Genomic DNA, 25,164 nt, shown 5'->3' with positions numbered 1-25,164 from the left:
CAACTGTCATTTTTCAAACACAGTCTGTTAGATGACAGTTGGGAGCTGATTGGCTGGCACCTTATCACTTATTTATCACTTTTCACTCTGTCTCCTAACACTGCTTAGTACATAGACCCCAGAATCACCCTCAAGCATATCAATTAATGGGCACCTGGGGAATTAGATTGTAATTGAATTGACCCCATAAAAATAAAAAGCATAAACATAGATCTGATTCAGAGTCACGCACAATTGTTTGTGCTCATGTTAGTAACAATTATCGATATGCACCATAATGAAGGAATGTGCGCATGCAGCAAATAGTAATAGCACTTATTTTCAGATATTCCACTGGCTTGTAGAGTATGAGGAGGCAGATTATGGGAGTGACCTGGGTCTGTGCTTAGCAAGCGCATACAGGAAGTCGAGATTGTGGGTGTGTCATTGGAGGAACATTATTGATTGCACGAAAGAATGATTGCCTTCTAGCCACACTCATGCTGTCACATGCCAGCATCTTAGGTGAGTCACTCAGGGGCAGAACTATGGGGGACAATGGAGGCGCCTGCCGCCTGGCACCAGCACTGACGGGGCACCTCCTCCATTGCCCACAATATATTCATCCCACTTAGGACTGTAAATATGTACGCGGAGTGTACCATCACGGCTGCCCAATTCATAGCACCCCTTCCCGGCACCTGAGAACTACCATAACCATATACTATGAGATAGATAGAAAGATATATATGAGATAGTTATATAGATAGCTATGCACCATATTTATTTTCCCTTCTTTTATAGGGGGGGGGGGGGTGGCATCAAATTATAACTTGCTTCCGGCGTCTGTGATGAAATTACTCCACTGGAGTCACTGCTCTTGCTGGTGCAAGTACTGACACTGTTGATGATGGAACATACTGTATGCTCCTTCGATTGTTTGCACACAGAGATAATGGCATTTGTGTCAGGTGATCTTATGTTAGGCTGTCAGAATGCATTTGCAACAGCTCAATTAACTACATTTAATACATAGCAACGTGTTTCACAACATTGGTGAATTTTATAATTTACGTTACTGTGTATTTTGCAGATAAATTATGCATGCCATGCCAAACAGCTACACATCTCAACTGTTCAGGTGTCTGTAATTCACATAAGTTGTATGACTCAACTTTATAGAAAAAAAAAATTACCCAACAATTTTCAGTATGGATTCACTTATTCATATTCAAAATTGTAATGATTATGATTATGTAAGTGCTGTATGTGGTGCCTCCCTTTTAATCATTTAAAATTCCTGTACTTGTGTACTTTACGGACTCATTGCAGAAAAAAAACAATGAATGTTTTAAATGGTACTTGTGTACTTTACGGACACAAGTACCGAAAGTTGTCCCCACCTAAAGAAGAAAGTTGTCCCCTCATGGGCTCGCTGCAGTCACCATGCTTTGGGCTCGGTGGCTCGCTACGCTCGCCACAAGATTATATTCACCCTCTATGCCCACTTGGATACTAGGGAATGACGCTGGACACCGTCTGATGATGTCGGGGTCCTCTCCGTAAAAGGGGATTTAGACAGTACCATAATCTTCTACTATATAAAAGTGAAAATTTGTCCTTCTGTCCTTCTATACAAATCCACAGTTTACAAGCCACGATCGTGAAATTTTACATACGAGCATATTAAAACACAGCGGAGGCAACTAAAAAAATTTGAAATCGAAATTAATTACTGTTAATTTGAATCAATTAAAAACCATAATTTTTGCATAGCATTCGCCCTCTACAGGTCAGGTACGGAATTAGAAAAGGATTTCGCTTATCTACTATTTCTACTTCAGGGTCCATAGGGTATCCACAGGATACCTTTGGGTATAGGCAGATGATGTCAGACAACGGGCACCACAGAGTTAAAGTTTTCAGCCTCCCAGGAAGCACTGGGGTCCCCTTCCTTAACCCCGCCCCCAAGGCAAATCAGTTTCGTAGGTGCCCGGCTCGGAGTCGGATCACCATTTAACAGAGGGGGGCTGTAATGACCCATGAAGTTCTTCAAGGCAGCTGTGGCTGCACAAGATGAGCTGCACAGTATGAACAGTCAGTACTGACATCTATGCTGTCGCTCCTTCACACCTCCGGACCAGAACGCCGGTACTGATCTGGGGATGCTGGTGGGTGTCTGGGGTCACAGCTAGCGGTGACCCCAGATCACCCGGACTGTGGCCAGATTCAAGGGGGCAGGTAAGCGGCGGGGTCTCATGGAGGCTGCCCGCAGATACACAGTCCTAAGTACCCAGGCAGGGGGCTCCCTGGGGACTGGCTGCACGTGGAGCCAGGTATAAACCTGTGCTTCCACTAGATCACCAAGGAAGCGGGCTGAGCAGAGCGGATTAAGGTCCAGTGTCCCAGGGGTTAATTGCATGCCAGGGGAGCACCCCTTCCCTGTCTCACAGCCGGCGGCTCCCCCGCTGCACAGTGCCTCTCCATAGCGGTCTTGTGGGCTGTGTCGGAGCTCCTCCCCTGGGCCCACCTCCTCTCTGCTCCTCGGGGCCCATTTTCTTGAAAGTGTGCAAACGCTGCTGGACGCTGAATACAGGTGGCATCCCGGTCCGGGTCCCCCCGCATACCTCTCCTTTGATTAAGGTCAGAGTATGCAGCACTGTTTCCTACCAGGCTCTGTGTCTGTCTAGTTGATCATAGTGCTGGTAGTACAGGGATTTATTTCTGCATTGTATGTTACTTACTGCTAGCGTTGCTACCTGTACTTTCACTTCTGACTGTCAGCCATTTTCCTATCCCTGCTCTTCCTTTGCTAAAGCCCTTGCACTGTGGTGTTGCAGGGTGTTCATTGCCTCACTGTAAGAGCATTTATCTGTGAGGGGAGTCACATACACTCCATTACACTCATCATGTCTGAGAGTGAACGTGATTTTCCTCTTCAGCTAAAGTCTACCACAAGTAATGTACCATTAGTGGAGGGTAATGGAAACACTGAGGGTTTATGTAGGGCATGTTATCTTATATCACGCCCAATTTTTGTCACTGCTCCTGTGCAGGAACACCTGGGCTTGTTTTGCTAAGGCACTTACAACCCTTGTGGGCCAGCTAGCGACGCCTCCTGTGTTCCCCCAGATGGGGTTATCACAGCAGTCGGTAGTATCATCACCCATGCAGGGGTTCCCCAGGCAGTTGATGATACCCCAGTGTCTCCCGCTTTTGCCCCCCCCAGGTCTCACAGGAGGCTGCGTGGGTGAATTAATTGTCCAATATGGTGCAACACCTGTCAGACGTTTTACAGGGGGAGTCATCATTGCGGCCTCCTAAGTGGCCTTTAGTGTCTCAGATGGCTCAGTATGATGAGGATGATATGTCATCTGATGACGGTGAGATTTTTGACTTTTCAGACCAGGAGCCCCTCCGTACTAAGGAGGCGGAGTCTAAGTCTAATTACCTGGCCTTATATGGGCAGTCCTGGTGGCCTTGGTTATTGAGGATGACGATCCCCCCCATGACCAAATCCAAATATGCCTTCTTTAAGGATATTAAAGGTGATGTCACTGTATTTCCTCTATCTGGTCAGTTAGTGGATCATTTAGAGGAGGCATGGAAAAATCTGAGTAAGCGGTACCAGCCTCAAAAATGTTTGGCCTTTGCGGATAATTATTTTTCCAAGTGGGAAACTCCTCCACAAGTGGATTCTCATGTAACACGCCTAGTGAGGAGTGCTAGATCGCCCATGCCCTCCATGTCCTCCTTAAAGGATGCTACGGATTGCAAGGTTGAAATATGCCTGAAATCCATTTATTCCCTTGCGGCTGGGGGGGGGGGGCGTCCAGACTGGCTATGGCCGTGTGCTGGGTGGCCAGAGCCATGGAGCGCTGGGCTGATAGCTTGGAGGTGTCTCTGGACACTGACTCGACATCTGAGCAGGTGGAGTTAGTGGGTAATCTCAGAGACTCAGCCACACACATTAATGAGGCAGCCTTGGCTATAGGTCTCCTCACTTCCAGAATCTCCTCGGCAGCAGTGGCGGCTCGCTGCACCCTATGGTTGTGCTCTTGGAAAGCAGACGCAGATTCCAAAAAGGGTTTGGAATGCTTGCCTTTTAATGGACAGGTCCTGTTTGGCCCTGATCTGGACAAAATTGTGACCACTCTGGCAGCAGCTAAGTCTGCGTGTCTGCCATCGGATACAGTCCCATCAGGGTCGGGTTGTTCATCATTTCGGCCCTATAGGACCTAGGATAAGTCCAAAGTACAGTCCTTTCTGAGACAGTCAGGGGCCAAGAAATCTGCCAAGCCTACGAAGTAGGCTTGGAGTACAAGACGTCCTACTCCCAAGTCGGACGATAAGTCTTCCGCCTGGTGGGACGGGCCTCTCTTTGGGGGACCCCAAAGTGGGAGGCTGGCTTCTTCAATTCACCCAGTGCTGGTGTCTAACCACCACGGACAATTGGGTAAGAGAAGTGGTCTCTCGGGGGTACACCCTCTGCTTCCAGCAGAGGCCTCCCAGCCGGTTTTTCACCACGGGCCTTCTGTCAGATCAAGAAAAGGCCCTGGAATTCTGGAAGGTGTTACACTCTCTGCTCCAGGCTGGAGTTATAGTACCGGTTCCGTTGTTTCAGAGGGGAATGGCGTATTACACCAATCTCTTTCTGGTACAGAAACCCAATGGGTATTACCAGCCCATCCTCAAACTCAAATCCCTCAACAAATTCTTGAGGGTTCCTCGGTACTGCAGACCCTGGACTGGTACCGAGAGACCGGAGCGATGGAGCCTGGGGATTTTATGGTGTCACTAGATATTCAGGATGCTTACCTGCATATCCCCATTGTTTCAGCACACCAATGTTTCCTCAGGTTTGCAGTGGTCAACCAACACTCCCAGTTTCAGGCACTGCCCTTTGGTCTGGCCACGATGCCTTGAGTGTTTTCCAAAGTCATGGCAGTTATGGCAGCCCACTTGTGGATGCAGGGGGTCTGCTTGTTGCCCTATCTGGACGATCTGTTGTTGGCAGGGTCTTCAGAGCTACTTCAGTGCCAGCTGCAACTGACAGTGTCTGTGTTGCAGACTCATGGTTGGCTGATAAACTGGAAGAAGTCATCCATGGTTCCCTCACAGAGGATGCTCCATCTCGGAGCCCGGTTGGACTCTCAACAACAGAGGATCTCTGTGATGGAGAAAAGATCTCTGCATACAGGCAAAAGTACGCAGTTGCCTGCAGAGTCGCTGGGTGTCTAGTCACTCAGCGATGAGGTTACTGGGATCCATGGTTTCGATGTTCGACATGGTGGAGTATGCCCAGTTTCACTCCAGACCTCTGCAGAAGTCGATCCTCTCCAGATGGAATGGGTTGCCCCATTGGATAAAGACACAGTCAATGGTGCTTTCCCCAGAGGTACATCTGTCTCTGGCTTGGTGGCTGCACACTGCTCACCTGAACAGGGTGCGCCCCTTTTGGATTGCAGACTGGGTCTTTCTGACAATGGACACCAGTCTCTGAAGCTGGGGAGCGGTGATGGGTCCGCACTTCTTCCAGGGTAGGTGGATGCCAGCAGAATCTGCGCTTCCGATCAACATCTTGGAACTTTGGGCAGTATTCAAAGCTCTCCAGCAAGCAAGACATGTCCTGCATGGAAAACCTGTGCAGGTGCAGTCAGACAATGCCACCACAGTGGCTTACATAAACCACCAAGGAGGGACCCGCAGTCAGAAGGCCCGGATGGAGGTGTCCCACATTCTAGCTTGGGCGGAAGGCTATCTCCCTGCCATATCGGCAGTGTTCATACCAGGAGTCCTCAACTGGGAGGCAGACTTTCTCAGCTGTCAAGATGTGCATCCAGGAAAATGGTCTCTTCACCAGGAGGTGTTTCAGCTACTGGTGAACAAGTGGGGCCTTCCAGAGAGAGATCTCATGGCCTCCCGACACAACAACAAGCTACCTGTGTACGGGTCAAGAACAAGAGACACAGAGGCACTTCTGGTAGATGAGCTGTCAGTCAGGTGGACCTTCCAGTTTGCGTACCTCTTCCCTCCATTCTCCCTTCTTCCTCGAGTGATTCGCAAATTTAAGCAAGAAGGCAGCACGCTCCTGCTGATAGCTCCAGCGTGGCCCAGACGGCACTGGTACTCACATCTTCGGAGTCTCTCTGTAGACACTCCGATGCTGTTGCCTCTACATCCGGATCTGTTGTCTCAAGGTCCTTGCCATTACCGAGACCTGGGTCATCTGTCTTATCTGGGTATAGGAGGGTGACCCCAGTGCATCCTGGGAGGCTAAAAACTTTAGCTCTGTGGTGCCCGATGTCTGATGTCATCCGCCTATACACCAAGGTATCCTTTGGAACTCTATGGACTTCATAGAAATAGAGATAACAAGGGTAAGTTCTTTCCATATCTCATATTTTTTTCTTTTCTATCTTCTCTACTAAATAAAAGTGAAAATTTGTCCTTCTGTCTTTCTATACAAATCCACAGTTTACAAGCGAAGACCGTGACATTTACATACGAGCGTATTAAAACTCGGCGGAGGCAACTAAAATTTTTTTTAAATGGAAATTAATTACTGTTAAATTTTTAATTAATTAAAAAACACAATTTTTGCTGGGCGCTCCTTGTGGGGCCTCACGGCATATGGGTAGGGCCTCGGAGCAAGCATTTTGTGTTGTCATGTTTTGTCATGATCTTAATGTTTATTATCGAAGAGAGCTTTAGCAGGCTTTGCCAGCATTCTCAGCTCTCTGACTATACCAAATTACGCAACAACATTCACTTCTTTCTTCCAACTGTGTCAAAATGATGACTTTGCAAGGACCCTGCTGTACTGTGAGCTGCCAAAATATTACAAATGAAGTTGCTGTAGATGGTCATCCTGGTATCAGAGCAACAGAAGCTCTTGGCCTTGTTTACATGTACATCCTACAAATTTTGAATGCTTCTATCTCCGTAGTTTGCTTTACACCATTACAGGTCCTACTTCCTTCAAAGACCTTAGGACTCTTGATGGGGAAGTTTGTCACACTTTTCGTTAGGCTGGCCTAAGGAGAGGTTGGTTGGAGAATGATGTGTAAACAGACATTCCTAAAATCCCAGGCAAGGCCAGGTACTCCAGCTAGCTGATAATAATGAGTGTAGGACACTTGGGTTCTCTCTGCAATGAGTCCGTAAAGTGGGTTCACCCTGCAATGAGTCCGTAACGTACACAAGTACCAAAATTCCCATGATGCTTTTGTCATGCAGCAATCAGTGTTGTGGCAGAAATGATCTATTAGGTAAGGAGGAGATGCGTGGTTATTGGATAACTATTTTCTAAATTATTTTGAAAAATTGTATAGTAATAATTATTGGAGCTAAATAATATGATTATTTCATGTTGCAAGTGATAGTGGATGTCCTTGTTGTCCATGGCTTCTGACTTTAGTAATGCGACCAAACAAAGAAGCTTAGTTTGCATACAATACTAACAGTCAGGTAATTGAGCTTGCTTTTGGACTCCTTGATACTTCAGGTGCCTTGACCAGTCTGGAGGAGCCCTCATGTATGTGCTGGAAGTAGTATGTCAAATAATTAATCTATGTGTAGTGTATCACAACATCACCATAAAAAGCATGGTGCCATGGGATGAACCAACTGGTGAGTAGAGGGTTGAGGATAAGGAGGTTGTGGCCAGACAATCAGAGTTGCCACAAGTGAGGGGGTTCTGGCAATATGTCCTAGACAGATACTATTCATAAGATGCAGTAATTTTAATTCTGAAATTAACATTAGCGTTCAACTTATCACATTCAAACATGTCAAACTTAGACAATTTCTATTTTTCCAGAATAAATGGCCATTTTAAAATACTTTAATTTACTGTATTGTAAAATGTGTTTCATATAGTTTCAAAACTCATAAGCTAAAAACCTTTGTTTAATACCAACGCTCATACATCATACATTTGTAAAGACCGTATATCCAACATTTTTTTGTAGACCACTGTGATCCACAGCAGCGTGAGGTCGCCACATTTGAACCACCAATCACGGTGTAGTACTCCCTCTATATGATGGAAACCAATAGGCTTCCATCACTGCCATCATGACAGCTTCAGCTGCCAGGAGCTCTGCGTCCTGACAGAAGAGACCGACTCCAGTCTGGGACTGGTGGTGCTGTATGTAACAAATCAAGCTAAACTAGCTGCATGTTGGGTGGTGGTCCTGGGATCCCGACAGAGCATAGTTCAGTTGAAAAGGAGGTTTAGTGACCTGTGGCACAGGCAGCCGGGGCATAAGTAGGCTACTATTACTATACCTGTAAATGTTTAATAAAATTAACAAAACAATGTGCATTATATTAGAAATAGCATTGTGTAAAACAAACATATGCCACACCACTAAAAATGTTGTGTACAAACATGGCCATGTGTTGGGATGTAAAGCAGAACACTGTAAAGAAGTGCAGTAATAAAAATGGACCAGGCCTACTTCTGTAGTGTATCCCTGAATTTACACGTGTTGTGTTTTTCAAGGTATATTTTTACTGAATTTACTTTTTTGATATCTATTATTATGCTATGTTACTGTTGTTGTGCTCACAGGTAACAGAACAATTGAGGCAGGGGAGGAAGGAGAGGCTCCATCCCCTGACCAGTCCCCTTTCCACACCTTCTCCCCTGTCAAATCCCCCTCCCCTGCCCACACCTTCTCCTCTGGACCAGCTCTATCCCCTGCCAAAACCTTCCCATTATCTTTCCCTCACCCATCCCACCAAATGCCAGGTGGGCAGAAGATGTGTCAGGAGAGATTGACTCTAAAAGAGGTAAATAAAATGTTAGTTTACTTTTAGTTTGCATATGTTTTTATTGAAGTTTTTTTTGATATGTGTAAAGAAAACGGAACATGACCTCTTTGAAAATCTGTGTGTTTGTGCTTTCACCAAGAGGGGCCAGAAGCACAGTACTTAAGAATTACAACAAGCCCATTGGCTGGCAACATCGGTTTAATTTTTTTACAGGAAATATTAAGCCGCAAAGGAGTCTATGTACTATGCCTTGGGGAGAGCTCCTAACTGTCATTCTATAAACACAGCATGTAATGTGACAGTTAGAAGCTGATTGGTTGGTACTTTATCTCTATCCACTTTTTCTCTCCAAGTCTTAAGGTGCGGATCCACACAGTACGATTGAAATGCACGATAACAATATCGATCATATTGTTATCGTTCATATCGTGCATTTGTCGGTGCCTCCAACGACCTGCGATGTGTTGGAACGTATGGACGATAAAGATATTGTCCATGGACTGTGCATATAGGCCAACCTGGTCGATATCGACCAGGTTGCTATAGGGACCCGCGATCAACATTGGTGGTGTTGCTGGATGATCGATATCGATCATCCAGCACACCCGAGAAATTGTTCAACGATTTCGTTATCGTTGATGATTGTCCCATGTGTATATCTACCCCAAAGTGTATTAACAATTTTTTCTGGTATGTTACCTAAAGCTGTGCACATAATTAAGATATGTTAATTGTGAGATTGCCTTCCAAGTGTTTTGCAAGGACATATGCAATATAACCCTAAATTAATTATTTAATTACAACTGCGTGTAATTAAAGTGTATTGTTTTGTTTTAGGACATGCTTTTGTCAGTAATTGTATCAACTCTGGGGCTTAAAGCGTGGGGAAACCCATTAATTCCAGCACTTAACGCAGAATCTAGATGGTTAGTGCGCGCTACCCAGTTAACCTGGAGCTATACCTGCGTAGCAAACACTGCGGGTAATTGAATCTGCCCCTTATATTACATTAATATAAACACTTTAACTGAAAAAAGCAGTAAATCAACATTGCACCTGCACATGTGTCAAAATAATAAATGTACTTTGTTCTATGATTGGTGTAACAATACATTGATTTGGAACAAATAAATATTCTGTGACAAGTAGAAACTAGATTTCAAATATACAATATGTTTGCTTGTTTTTGTACTGGACCTTGTCATGATAAGGATGATTCTGAAACTAATAATGTTGTCATGATTTTTCCTAAAATCTGAATATACTTAAGTGAAAATGTTTTCTGTTAAAGGAACAAGGGGATAATGAATCATGGTTATAGAAAAAAGCAATTAGATGTCTGCTTTTACTGAGCAGTGAGTTTGGTTTTCTGGCGATCTTGCAGGCCACCAATTTACTAAGACGGAAATCAAAGAGAAACCACAATAGAATAGAATATTGATGTGCCACTGAGGTTTTAGACTATGCAAAGAATAGAAAGTAAGCTCCTGATTTAGCATGCAGTGGTTTTATTAAAATCACTAAAAAAAACACCCCAAAACAATGACTGGGCTCAGACAGACATGATTGCTGAAACAACAGGTAAATTAATTGATTTTAACATGCAAGATTGATCGAGAGAAATATCATCCAGTTGGGCCAGGGGCGTCAGAACAATTTTATGTTGTGGGTGGGTATGATTTGATTGGTCTAGAGCTGGCAATGTTTAAGAACCAAGATACCAGATTTTTTGGGTGGATGTTCTGGTGTAATGCCCAGTAGAATAAATTGGTCAATTATGTTACTTACACGCCAGGAGACAATTAACTGTGGTTGTTTTGGAGTGGCCTCTACCGTCTGATCTACATTCCTCCTTTCCTTTAGTTCACAGGCAGAGAGGCAGATACCCCAAACTTGCTCATTGCAATACTGACAGCTGTTTGCATATAAAATACTTTATTTAACTCCAGGAATGCAATCTTTGAGTACCTTATTTATATAATAACTTCAAGGTACAGAGATTATGCAATATAATACAATAGAAATAGTATCTTAAATACACTAAACATAAAATAACATCTTTCTAGCATTAACAACACATGCGCTTACCTTTGCCAAACTAATTGATAGCAATTAGACGATTAAGATGTCCCAAGAGAATTCTGCCAAAATTATCTGGTTCATTTTCATTTAGGACTTAAGTCTATAAAAAATTTTGCCTAGTGAGTTTTTTATATATTTTCTATTTAGCAATTACCTTACAACAAGTAATAAGATGATGCTCTACACTACACCAAATAATACTATACATACACTATAAATCTATACAGTATATTCTATTTATAATAGATTTATAGCACATATACCTATATGTAAAATTTATAAAGTGAGGATGACTTGGATCTACAAAGACGGAATTGGTATGAAATGCCGACGGCCGGGAAGCTGTCTGACAAAATCCTGACGCCGCAAGTCCGAATGCTGAAAATCCTGACTGGGGCTGGTAAGTAACTTAGCCCTCCCCTCTCCCCCCCCTAACCCTGACCCTCCCTTAGTGGTGCCTAACCCTAACCTCCTCCTGGGGGTGCCTAAACCTAACTCCCCCTCCCCGCACCCTAAACCTAACCCTTCTGGGGTGGTGCCTAACCCTAAACTGCCCCCGGGGGTGCCTAAACCTAACCCCCCCACCCCGCACCCTAAACCTAACCTCCCCCCCCACGGCTAAATGCTAACACTGTCAATCTTGCCTTAATTCTGGAAGCCGTCTGTCTAGATTTTGGCGTCTGGATTTAGACAGGCATCAGGATTTCAACGCCTGTCTTTAGTCCTCCGTCGGTATTTAGATGCCGGGATTTAGACAGACGGCCTCCCGGCCGTATGCATTTTGACTGTATCCCCTATAGGAAGTGTGCTTCAGGCAGTCATATCTTTCTCCTATTGGTTTAGAGGAACATAGTATTATCAGGGGAATGAGCAGAATTATATGCACAAGCTATCAATAAAAGCCAGTAGAGGGTAATAGTCTTGGCAATTTTAAGGAAATCTCTTTAGAGATCTTTTAATTCCCAATGCTAGATTATAGTCTATGATGTGAAGTGCTACCAAAAAGTTTGACATCTTTCATTTTAATAGAGTATTCACAATGTCTTTAATAATGAGCAAAGGATTTTAAAATACCTCAAATGGCTCTCTTCATCTACACAGTGAGAGACTGCTGAATTTCCTATTATCTTTGCTAGACCTAGGTCTTGAGACTAATTCACAATCATTGTCCATAGGAGGGAGTAGAAGGGGTATTTGTCCTCTTTCTTATACTGTATGTTGAAAGTGTAAGAGAATACTGTCTGTTCTGTGGGGTGGTATCAATACCTGATCAGTGGAAAGCTCAGCTTAACCTTCCTGCATGTTCCCTGTGGAGGAGGCAGTGACAGGCTTCTGAACTGTGAAATCAGCGAGGCCAGGGGGCGGTTTAAGCTCTTACTCATTCAGTTTCTCTAGGGCTTTCCGCAATCTTTCTCCCCACCTTCCATTATGTATGGACATATGAAACCAGTCATCGAATGATATGACGGGCATCCACCATCGAATGTTGTGATGTGATGGTATTTAACCATCGCATCACAAGCATTCAATGGTAGACCCATCTTGATGGTATGCGCAGCTCTCCGGCTTTGCACATGCGCAGTACCACCGCAGTGCAGCCGTGTGAAGTAGGTGGTCATGCTGTTTGCCAATAGAAGAGGCAGAGCAGGACAATGGCACACTGCCAGGCCACTCCTCCAGTGACTGCTGACTGAGTGTGACTGTTGGGCTTGTCCGGCTCATAGTATGGGCTGGCCATTGGTGATGTTACCATCGATGGCAAAATAGCAAGTAGCCATTGATGGTAAACTATTCTATGGATTACCATTGATGCTTTCACCAACCAATGGTCATCCCTGTGTTTAAACTGACTGGCCCGTGGGCCAATCAAAACCTGGGGGCGGAGCTATGCTCTGTGACTTGACACCTTGTAAAAAAAAAAAAACTATTTAGTTATGCTTATACATCAATGGAGGGAAACCATCTGGTTCTCCCTCATCAATGCCAAAAGCATTCGAAATCAGCCATAAACCATCAGAGCTCCATCTGTGTCTGTTTGCACTTTGAAAATTCCAGTGTTTGCACAGAACTCTGGGCCTGATTCAGAGCCGGACTCTATTTGCGCTCGCTCGTTCAGAAAAAGGGGCCGGCTATTTAAATTGAGCGCTTGCTCTTTGCGGTCTGTTGACGCCTCTATGTCTGAGCGAGCAAAAGAAACATGCGCTCGCTATTTTGTAAAGACGCCCCCTGGCCGCTCGCATCCTACGTCATCTCCGCTATTTATTTGATTAATCGAGTACATTGAAAGGCATCTGAACTGCTCGCAGTGCTTGTGGATGGATTTTCCCACCGCAATCATGCGAACAGTTCAGGCTAAGAAACAACCAAGTGACGTGGTCGATGACGCTGCTTTGTTAATTATGCACACCCTTAAAACGCCCGTTTTGACCGTTAGGCACGCCTGCGTTCGGATCTCCACTCCCCGTTTTCAAGCACCTTCCCCTGTTACCACCCACAAACGCCTCATCCTGTCACTCAAATTAGCAGGCACTCACTATTTTGCAAGCGCTTGATTTCCGACCGCAATGACTGGTTGGCGCATGCGCATTACGACCCATACGCATGCGCAGATGTGCGAACATCGCTCGGAGCGAACGAGCGGCCGCTTACGAGCGGCTCTGAATCAGGCCCTCTGTCTGTTACTGCTTACTTTTCTAGCTGGCTAGGGCTGCACTCTGGTTCTCACTGTCTCAGAGAGCCAATCAGAACTAGCAGCCTAGTAAGTGCAACTTAGAATGCTGAAGAGGAATGCATAGAGGCAGGGGCGGATTGGGATGGAAAACCAGCCCGGGAAATTTATGGAAGCGTCCCTAATGGGTGCAGGGTCTGTTGAGGGGGTGGGGTCTATTTTCTGACCTTGACTGCGGGAGCATTTGCGAATGCTGCGGCATCGCAACCGGCGCCTTCCCTATGGGAAGGCAGTCTGGGTTGCGATGAGGGATCCTTTAGGATCTCTCTGCCCCTGTCCGGCTCCTTCCGCTGGACGTCGGGGCTCTTGTGCACATGCATGACCTGTAGGTCACACATACACAGTCCCGTCACTGCTCTGACAGGAAAGGAGCAGTGAAGCGGCTCGCTGGGACAGCTGTCACTGCGCCGAATTGGTCTGGCAGCCGCTGTGAGTCAGAATGTTAATTATTGGGGTCAGTTTGGATCCCGATAATTAACATCATGAAAAAGCCCCACAGTCTGAAAGTTAACATATAGGTTTGTATATATTATATAGTGTACGTCACTGAGTACTATGTCTAATCGACTGGGATGTAGGATGGTGAGTGTATGACCTTGGGACAGACAGGGGGGGTGGGGGTGGTAGAGAGGGTAGTGTATGTCCCTGGGCACTATGTCTAAGAGGCTGGGAAGTAGGGTGGTGAATGTACGTCCCCAGGATAGGCAGGATGGGGGTGGGTAGGTGGTAGAGTGGGTAGTTTATGTCCTGGGCTGGGGGGTACAGTATATCTATAGGCCGAGGGGTAGGGCGGGTTACAGGGATGTTCCATAGGCAGGGGTGGAACTAATTAGCCTATAGCCCCCCCACTAGAGTCAGCGGTTGGAGTACAAGCTCCATACACTCTGCCGCTGGGGGCAGAATGGGAGTAGTAATAGCAGGAAGCAGGAGGCAGTATGGGAGTAATCGTGGGAAGCAGGGAGTAGAATAGGCATAGTAGTGGGAAGCAGTGGCAGAATGGTAGGAATAGTAATGAGAATTAGAGGTCATGATGGGAGTGCTAGTGAGAAGCAGGTGGGAGGATGGTAGTAGTAGTGGGAAGCAGGGATCAGGATGGGAGTGCTAGTGAGAAGCAGGTGGGAGGATGGTAGTAGTAGTGGGAAGCAGGGAGCAGGATGGGAGTGGTAGTGGGAAGCAGGGATCAGGATGAGAGTAGTAGATAGAAGCAGGGGGCAGGATGGGAGTAGTAGTGGGAAGCAGGGAGCAGGATGGGAGTAGTAGTTAGAAGCAGGGAACAGGATGGGAGTAACAGTGGGAAACAGGGACATGATGGGAGTAGCAGTTAGAAGCAGGGGGCAGGATATAAGTAGTGGTGCTGTGGTGGGAAGCAGGAAGTATGGGTTTGGAAGGAATTCACCTTGAAAAAGTAAAATAAAGCTCATGTGTGCCGGCGGCCTTTCCTCCCTCCGTGTAGTACAGGCAGTCCTGTGCCACTGACAACCGGCTCCTTCCTCAAACTACTGTACAAAGCTGCAGCACACGCATCCTGCAGCATGCACAACTCTGCACTCCTCAAGCAGCCCCAGGCGGGCTGGAGACGGACGGACGGCCTTTCCCATCCCCTAGACACAGGGGGTAGGCGGGTAGTGCTGTGGAGGATGAGGGAGGGGACTTTTGGGAGCTGAGAGGCAGCTTCCCAGAAGTGCGGTGTGGCCCGGCTGCTGCTAAAAAGTTATGAATCGGCACAGATCGGCTGGCAGTGTCAGCCTAGCCAGCCCTTTTAGTAGGGAGCATAGGACTGGCCCAGTGGGATCTTTCCCGCTGTCCCGGTGGCCCAATCCGCTCCTGCATAGAGGCACTGCAGGAATGCTGGAGTATAAAATAGGTGTCTGGTTAGGACGACTTAGGAACTAAGCACAGGATCGTGCAGTTTGGATTACTGGAGTTGAATTCCTGTAGTGCCTCAAGGTGACTGCAATCATACTTTAAGAGGAAAGTCCAGGAGCGGATCATTTTTGTACTTGATGGAACTGGAAGGGGTCTTGTTGGAGGGTCTAGGAGCATGGCACACAGAAATGTGTAGTATCCAAGGCAGTCACAGAGTCATGAGCCCAGGAGGGTGCAGCAGCTGGAACTTGGGTAGGAGAATCCACAAGATACAGGTCCATTGTCACATAACTTTTCTCCTCTGGTGCCATTAGTTGGACAACCTCTGTGTGTGCTATATTGGAAATCTGAATGTAAAAATGTGTGCACAATTTTTGGTACATGTTTACAGCCTACATAATAAATATAACAACCTGGTCTTTTGTTAAAAATTAAATAATAAAAAAACTGTAAATTTCTATAGCCGCTCTTTGTCAGAATGTATATCTAGGGACCACAACAACAATGAACAATTTCTAAAGGTCTTCAGGGAAAAAAGCTCTTTGAAAACTTGGTTATAATAATAGAGAGCAACAATTTCTACTGCTTTCATGTGGAATCCGTTCCGCATTGCAGGATATTGTGCCTTACACATGATTATGTAATACAAACATGGTTGGTAACTGTTACTGAATCCCACATTCACATTCCTCACATGCAAATATATCCTTTGTAAATAGAAGATTACACCAAGGTTATAAAAAAAATCCATTCTATTATCTCCCCACAAGGATGAACTCACTGTATACAGTAATTCTCTCTGGGCCCATCTCCTCTGTCCTGTCTGATGCATACCGTATGTGATGGTATAGTGCGTCTTCTGCTGGTGTGCTCTCTGTGTAAAGAATCAAGGTTGGTTTGTTTAACTGTTCCTATGTTTATTTTATTTGTAACAACCCAACATTTCTTTGTAAGCATAATACTTTGCATTTCATACTCATTTCAAAGATTATATTAGCTGCAAACTTTACACTTTGAAACCAAATAATATACATTTTGCATTCAAAATAATTGGACTACTCTCCATGATTCTGTGGTGTAAGAGGGGCATCTGAATCATGGACATTAACCACTTAACTGATGATTTTTTTCCCCAAAAACTGCTCCAAAATTGTCAGGTTTTTTTTAATGAGTGAATTAGGTGAGGAACACCCGTTTTAACTTATCTAAAATGGTTTCTTAAAAAAATAAATAAATACAATTTTAAGATTTGTAAAAAAACAATTATTTTTTAAAATAACTGAACATCGGCAACATCACTACCATTGTGACCGTCAATTAGAGACAGGATACAGGAATCAGGTATGTCAGGGGCTTTGGGGGAGGGTAAACTTACTTTTCCCCAGCGGCTACTCAGTTTTGCAGCGCTGGGTAGAGGGTCCTGCTTTGCTGACCAATCAGCAGTCATCGGCAGGACAGCAGACAGAGGGGGAGAGGGTGCTGGCAAGCAGAGGGACCTGGAAGATTTTCTTCCTGCAGCCGCCCTCATGTTTATCTGTCTGGATGAAATTTTACGTCCAGTATAGATAAAGAACTGCCTGGTGTGGACAGAAAATTACGTCCATGCCAGGCAAGTAATTAATACATTCCACTAGATCAGCGTGCGGAATCTGACAAACCTCCTCCTCAGATGCAGAAATTCAATATGGACGTGGGTTCTCCTCCTGCAGCCTTTTACTCCTTGACCATCACCTGAAGTTTGATGTAGAGAAGTATTGGCAACAGTGGCCATTTGTCCTTTATAAGGGCCCCACTGCAGTCACTGAAAGTAGTATGATTGCCCACATCAGCTTTTTATGATCGCCTGATGTCTAACCCAATATCAGCTCATAACAGGGCACTATTGCACTCACAAGGGAAATGAATGTCTGCCACATACATAAAAAGTGTTTACACAATTAATTTTTCCATTGGTTTTTACAGAGGAGGATTACAATATAAATCCTGCTGGTTTATCCCTTTCAGGGCAATTTTGAAATATGCAGATTTCTTCCTTTTGACCAACGGACTAGATCCACAACCCAATGCATTTCGTCTGTTAGGACTTCATCAGGGGTATACACATCTTAAAACATATGTAAATACATAGGGTGAGCTCAAATGGACATGTAGGGACTTACTGCAAAAAATATGCATATAGTAACTAAAAATTACCATACATACCAAATTTGGAGTTTGTATACAATCCAATAGAAAGCTGGCGAAGTATTGTTCTTAAATAGGACCTATACATTAAAAAGATAGTCATCATATAATATAATCCCAACAAATAGTCTAACATAATTCATCTGACCTTTTATATGTGACAGACTATATAACGGTCTGTCTTACTTGATTCAACTTTTTCTTAATGACAGACTAAATAGAAAGATCCTCATAGGGAATGAACATCTCTATAACAATGACCATATTCTCAATAGGCCATAAAGAATTTCATCATATAGTGTCCTTTTTACACTTATAGTAACCCTATATAGGGCTCATCCTAAAATGTACAGAATATAACCTTACATTTACCAATTTGGATGCATACAACATAGTTCAAATGCTTTTACAAACCAGTTATAGCAATAACTTCATAAAGTATCAATTTATACTCCTATAGTCACTATGCAGGGCTCATCTTACAATGTCCCAAAAGGTAGTATTTCATTTAACAATTTAAATAACTTAATTAAAGGTATTACAATGAAATTATAACAACAACCAGAAATGTACTGCAAAATCTCCATATACTGACTTATCAGCTGAGGACACTTCTAAAAACGTGATGCACTCTGATCCCAGGATCAAGCTGTAATGAGGTGTGTTCTCCTCTCTCCCTTATATCCTCAGCCAGGAGTGATGTCACTTTCTGTTTTAGGTCCCCATTAGTTGGATATAACTCCCTTTTATACACTATTAACCAAGACCTTAATTGACCCTGGGACTGCTTTAATAAGCGTTAGAACTTTATCCCTAAAAACTGGAGTGATTACAGGTTCTCTAAATTAGAAAACAACTTAATTAAGCTATCCCTCCTAATCCCTGTGTGCACCTGGGAAACTAACAGTTCTGGGTTAATCACCTGGCAACTGGTGAGCTTGCGTTCCAGCAGCCCAGCCTTGCTGGCGGGAAGTGTGGGCTCAGGGCCTGATCCAGACCCGCTCGCAAGCAGGTCAATGGTCCCTGACTGCGCATGCGCCACCTCCAGCGTGCGCATGCGCGAGACCCGTACTACGACGGCAGCTCCATCGCAATGGGTCTCTCTACAAAACGGGGCGGCTGTCGATGTTGATTGACAGCTCGCCCCATTTTGTAGGCGGGGAGGGAGGCTGGCTGCACAAACGCAGGCGTACCCTTAGGAATGCCTGGCGTTTGTGATGTCAGTAGTGGACTTCCTGCTATATTAGAGCAGGAAGACCACTCGGGCTTGCGAGTGCTTAGACCCTACCACAAGGTCTCCTCACAAGCCCGATGGTCGTGATAATAGCGACCATTGCCAGGCCGCCCGCAAAAGCTGTGGGTGGTCACCAACAGCTTAGCGAGCGGCCTGGAGGCCGAAACAAAAAAAGAAAACCCCACCCTGATTTAGAGCGAGCGCTCACAAACAGCGAGCGCCTCTGAATCAGGCCTTAAGTGTGTCAGCAATTCAGAGGCTTGTGTTCCAATGATCCAGCCTCACTTGCCGGAAGCGCGTGCTAATGCATATCTGCACTCGGAAAGCTTGCGTTTCCGGGTTAGTAGCCCAGCAACAAGAAAATACCATCTGTTAATTCTACAAGTTCCGGGTTGATTGCCTAGCAACCAGTAAGCTTGCCTTCCAGCAGCCATAACATTAATCATCAGAGGTGAAAACTGTAGAGAGGAGCGGAACTAATTTATATATCAGCAGTCTTACAGATTGCACAAAGGAGCTGCATGTCTGATATAAGTTAATGCAGCCTTTCTCACCCATACTTCTTTCCTCCATTATTTCCATAAATTACGTTTAAAGCTTTTTATTTGATTTATGTGCACTAGTGACCTTAGATAATCATCGGAATATTCACTAATAAATAATAATAATTATTAAAAAATATCTAAAATTAACTAACAAAACCTTAACTCTAACTAAATGTGTACACTTCTTTTCTCCCTCATTTCCATATATTAAGTATAAATATATAGCACAGGGCTGGAATTCCTAGGGAAGTAGGGTCTGGAAGGACCAGCCTCATGATGATAGTAATAGGAATATTTTACACACTTCATAGACAGTGGTTATGTGATTAAAAATGATTGCATATGTAATAGTTTAAATTGTGATGTTTTTCTATGCTCTGATAAAGAAAGTTTGTAAAAAAAAAACTATTGTTCTTAACTGGTCCACTACAGGACCTAGATAGCCCAATTTAAATAGCTGTCATGGCATACTTGCACTTTGAGAACCACAAATGCCAGTATGCCCTACCAGCCAGGTCGTGCTGGCACCTACAGTACACCTGCAGAATAAAAAAACTAAATAAATCACATTAAGCACACCATAACAATAGTATTTTATTAAATACAAATTCCTCCACACTGCTCGTTCAGCACTGTATTACTCATTTAATTATTGGTAATGACTCCTATTCGGTCCATGTAGGCAGGGTTGGACTGGCCCACAGGGGAACAGGGGAAATCCCCAGTGGGCCCCACTGTCTGTGGGCCCACCCCCTACTCTAGGTGTCAGGTTCCAGACCTCAAATTATAGATTATTACTCTATTAGATGTTCAGTTACCAGGAACACTGATCAGCATGGGGGCTTGGTTCTCTTCTATAGAAACTACACCAAGATTTGCCCATTGGTTAGCCAAGCATCTGTGGTGGCTGACCATACTACCTCTGGTGGATGACCATACCCTTTAAGCAAGGGCCCCTATCACTGTATTCCCCTGGTGGGTACTTCATGTCCCAGTCTGACACTGCATCTAGGCATCCCTGGAATCTTGGCAAAAAATAAATACACAATATGTACTTCTATCGGAACCCTTTGCACTAATACAACGTAGGTTATTTGTTTTTTTTTTGCTTGCATCCCATAGATTAAAACAAGTTATATTTCCCCTCCCGTTACTACCCGCAATATGCGCAGCTGCACAACACACTAGGTTCTGATACAACCTTGCACCTTAATGGATCGCCTTCTTATAGTTTGAGAACCACTATGATAGGTGGTAAACTGTTATTACCAGTGTCATAAAGCACACATTGATTCATAATAAGAACTGAAGAAGGATGGACTGGGGCTCTAAATCAACCCTGGCAATCCCTTCTGTGTGAACGCCATAGACTCCTGCACTCATGTAAAAGGGGGTGTGGCCTCTCATCATGGTGTGTGGCCTTGCCTCATGGGGGCATGGTTACAGCTCAAGGGGCATACTGCAAGTGACGGGGGCCTGGTGTCACAGCATACTCCCATTTCTCAGCATCCCGGCCGAGCAGAGCGCTGGGAGGCAGAGCTGCTTGGCCAGGCTTTCAGACCTAAACGGCCCATCAGACCGTCAGCCCTTCTGGCATTTGCTAGAAGTGCCAGATGGCCAGTCTGGCCCTGGTACTGAACATTTTTCAGTAGGTAGTAGTTACTTGTTGACAGTCAGTATGCTGACAGCATTATATTGAAGGGAGATTGCCAACACTGTTGTAATGTTACATACAACAATGGAACAAACGCTCCCTTATGAGGGTAGACCAGCGTTATTCCATCACTGTGCCGCAGCACACTAGTGTAACGTGAGCAGTTGTCAAGTGTGCTGTGGCGGTCAGGTCAGAGCACTTGTACTGTTGTTTGTTTTATTCTTGAGGAGGCCAATGTAGTGTGTTTTATTCCTGTGGAGGCCAATGTAGTGTGTTTTATTCCTGTGGTGGCCAATATAGTGTATTGTATTCCTGTGAGGCCAATATATGTGTGTATTTTTATGCGGGAGCCAATATGTATGTTTTTTCATTGGTCACGCATGCCGGATGGTGTGCCTTGGAAATTTTAAAATCTTGTGTAGTGTGCCTTGAGTTGAAAAACGTTGAAAATCACTGGGATAGACACAACTTCACAATTCAATTGTACTATGGTACAATTCTAAAAAAAAAAAGCTACAAAAAAACATTACAACAGTGTCGACAATCTCCTGTCGATATGCTGTAATGACTGTCAATATCATGACCATCAACAAAATGTATCTATACCTTTTCTGTATACTGTGCCTTTACTGGCCTGCATGTACAGATCTTACATGTATATTGCTGCATGGTTGTGAAACTTTCACATTACCAGGTAAGCTGAACTGCTGCCAGAAACACAATACGTTAGAAGTAAGATTATTGTTTCATCAGCAGAGAATACAATTATTGTTGTAATTGCTTGCAATGACTATTACTGATCTGCGGAGCACTCACAGTGTTTGTATTCTGACATGCTGTTTCAAACATTTCTGCTGAGTTACAAGACATCCTCCTACGAAGGGAATTTTTTACATTTGCATAGTTATCAAAGAATAAAAAAGTATCAGAACAAAGCCTTTCCATAACAAGCTTTTGGAAATCATTTGTTTAGTGTTCTTTGCAAAACATATGGCAATGAGAACTTATGCATTTACACTTTAAAAATAATTTTACTAAATTAATTATATTCCCAAACAATAATTTTCAGCGAAAATTCAGCGAAAGCCTTGATTTAAATTGTTGTAGCACTCTTTCAAACAGCAAGTGTGAAAAGCAAATGGTCTTAATTGGACATGCAAGTGAGTCTTGTAAAGACCTTACAAGACTGCCTCCAGTCTACTGATACAGAGTATATATACATTGCTCAAACAAGGCATGACAGTACAATACGTCTTTACAAATACACCATATATGACACGTCTTCATGCTGGAATATAAATAACACAGTTACTTTACAAATAAGGAGCTTCTAGAATCTTCTAAGACTACTCTTCTACAAATGACCTTATCCTCTTACGCAGCCTAATGTTGAACTACAAGTATATTCTATTTTAAACACACACAGAGTTGCAATAAGTAACATATATCTTAAACAAATACATGGTCTTTTCTTTAATTCCTTATATACTTCTAAACTGATAATGATTTCATCCAACATATATGTTTTATGCCACAAATATACTTTATCAAAATGTAAGTCCATAAGAATCCACAGGTATACAATGGGGATCTTATGGTTGGAAGACCAGGCACCAAACAGTTAAAGGTTCTGCTCCCAGAATGCCCCGGGTCCTTCCCCATATATACCCCACCCCTAGCCATAGGACTTCAGTTGTTCGTTTGGTGTGGCAGGATCAAGACGCACCTTTGTAACAGGGACTGCTCTGGCAGTCCTAAGCTTTTATTTTATTATGTTTGAGTCAGCAGTACTCAGCATCTGTATTCAGATGCAGATAATGCGACTCCATCTACTTCTGCTGGGCGGCAATATCAGTAATTGTGCTGGTGATTTTGGTAGGTCGCAGCTGAGCGTAGCTAACAGCAATGCTGTGACCTGGACTGCACCGGATGTTCGGCGGTATCAGGTAAGGTGATTCCTCGCTTATGAGGAATCACGCACGTCAGTCCTTGTTTTTGGTGCCAGAGACGCACCAGAAGCCGCTGCTGTCAGGGCCCGGGATTGTCCGCGTCCTCACTACACCAGCCAGGGCCTTATCGTCTGATGCCGAGGATCAGCAGTAGACGCTTCTGCTGCCACAAGGCAGCTCCTCCCCCGACCCATATACAGTCCCTACGAAGGGTTTCGCACGGCAGGGTTGCTCCACCTACCCTCCACGTGCATATGAGACATTCACGGTCCACACTCAGTGCGCCCTGTAGCTGTGGTCTCAGGAGGGTCTGGGTCAGTCTCCCTGTATACCTCTCCCTTGGTTAAGGTACAGTGCATCCGGAAAGTATTCACAGCTCTTCACTTTTTCCACATTTTGTTATGTTACAACCTTATTCCAAAATGGAATAAATTCATTTTTGTCCTCAAAATTCTACACATAATATCCCATAATGACAACGTGTAAAAAGTTGTTAGAGATTATTGCAAATTTAATAAAAAACAAACACAACAACTAAGAAATCACATGTACATTAGAATTCACAACCTTTTCTAAATACTTTGTTGATGCACCTTTGGCAGCAATTACAGACTCAAGTCTTTTTGAATATGATGCCAAAAGCTTGGCAGTTTCGCCCATTCCTATTTGCAGCACCTCTCAAGCTCCATCAGGTTGGATGGGAAGCATCGGTGCACAGCCATTTTCAGATCTCTCCAGAGCTGTTCAATCAGATTCAAGTCTGGGCTCTGGCTGGGCCACTCAAGGACTTTCACAGAGTTGTCCTCAAGCCACTCCTTTGATATCTTTGCTGTGTGCTTAGGGTCGTTGTCCTGCTGAAAGATGAACCGTCGCTCCAGTCTGAGGTCAAGAGCGTTCTGGAGCTGGTTTTCATCCAGGATGTCTCTGTACATTGCTGCATTCATCTTTCCTTCTATTCTGACTACTCTTCCAGTTCCTGCCATTGGAAAACATCCCCACAGCATGATGCTGCCACCACCATGCTTCACTGTAGGGATGGTATTGGCCTGATGATGAGCGGTGCCTGGTTTCCTCCAAACATAACGCCTGGCATTGACGCCAAAGAGATCAATCTTTGTCTCATCAGACCAGAGAATTTTGTTTTTCATGAGAGTCCTTAAGGTGCATTTTGGCAAACTCCCGGTGGGCTGCCATGTGCTTTTTACTAAGGAGTGGCTCCCATCGGGCCACTCTACCATACAGGCCTGATTGGTGGATTGCTGCAGAGATGGTTGTCCTACTGGAAGGTTCTCCTCTCTCCACAGAGGAATGCTGTAGCTCTGACAGAGTGACCACCGGGTTCTTGGTCAACTCCCTGATTAGGGCCCTTCTCCCCCGATTGCTCAGTTAGATGGCCGGCCAACTCTAGGAAGAGTCCTGGTGGTTCCGAACGTCTTCCATTTATGGATGATTGAGGCCACTATGCTCATTGAGTCCTTCAAATCAGCAGATATTTTTCTGTACCCATCCCCAGATTGTTGCCTCCTGTCTCGGAGGTCTACAGACAATTCCTTGGACTTCATGCTTGGTATGTGCTCTGACATGCACTGTCAAGTGTGGGACCTTATATAGACAGGTGTATGCCTTTCAAAATCATGTTCAATCAACTGATTTTACCACAGATGGACTCCAATTAAGCTGTAGGAACATCTCCAGGATGATCAGTGGAAACAGGATGCACCTGAGCTCAATTTTGAGCTTTATGGCAAAGGCTGTGAATACTTATATACATGTGATTTCTTAGTTGTTTTTTTTATTAAATTTACAAAAATCTCAAAAAACTTTTTACACATTGTCATTATTGGGTATTGTCTGTAGAATTTTGAGGACAAAAATGAATTTATTCCATTTTGGAATAAGGCTGTAACATAACAAAATGTGGAAAAAGTGAAGCGCTGTGAGTACTTTCCAGATGCACTGCATATGGGCCCTGATTCAGACCCGGACGCAAGTGGCCGTTCGTACGTTCGGCGTACGTGCCGAAATATGTTAATTTAAGCGCTCGCATGTAATTTCGAATGCAGCTAAACTTCCTCCCCAAAGTCTACCGACCCCTCCTCTAGCTAACGAGCGAGCCAAATAGCGAGCGTACATCCCCAATGTGGCTTGCAGGGAACGCACGC

This window comes from Taudactylus pleione, unplaced genomic scaffold, assembly GCF_031769625.1.
Source record: "Taudactylus pleione unplaced genomic scaffold, aTauple2 ptg000211l, whole genome shotgun sequence".
Classification (NCBI taxonomy): Eukaryota; Metazoa; Chordata; class Amphibia; order Anura; family Myobatrachidae; genus Taudactylus; species Taudactylus pleione.
Note: the sequence above shows the minus strand (reverse complement) of the source record.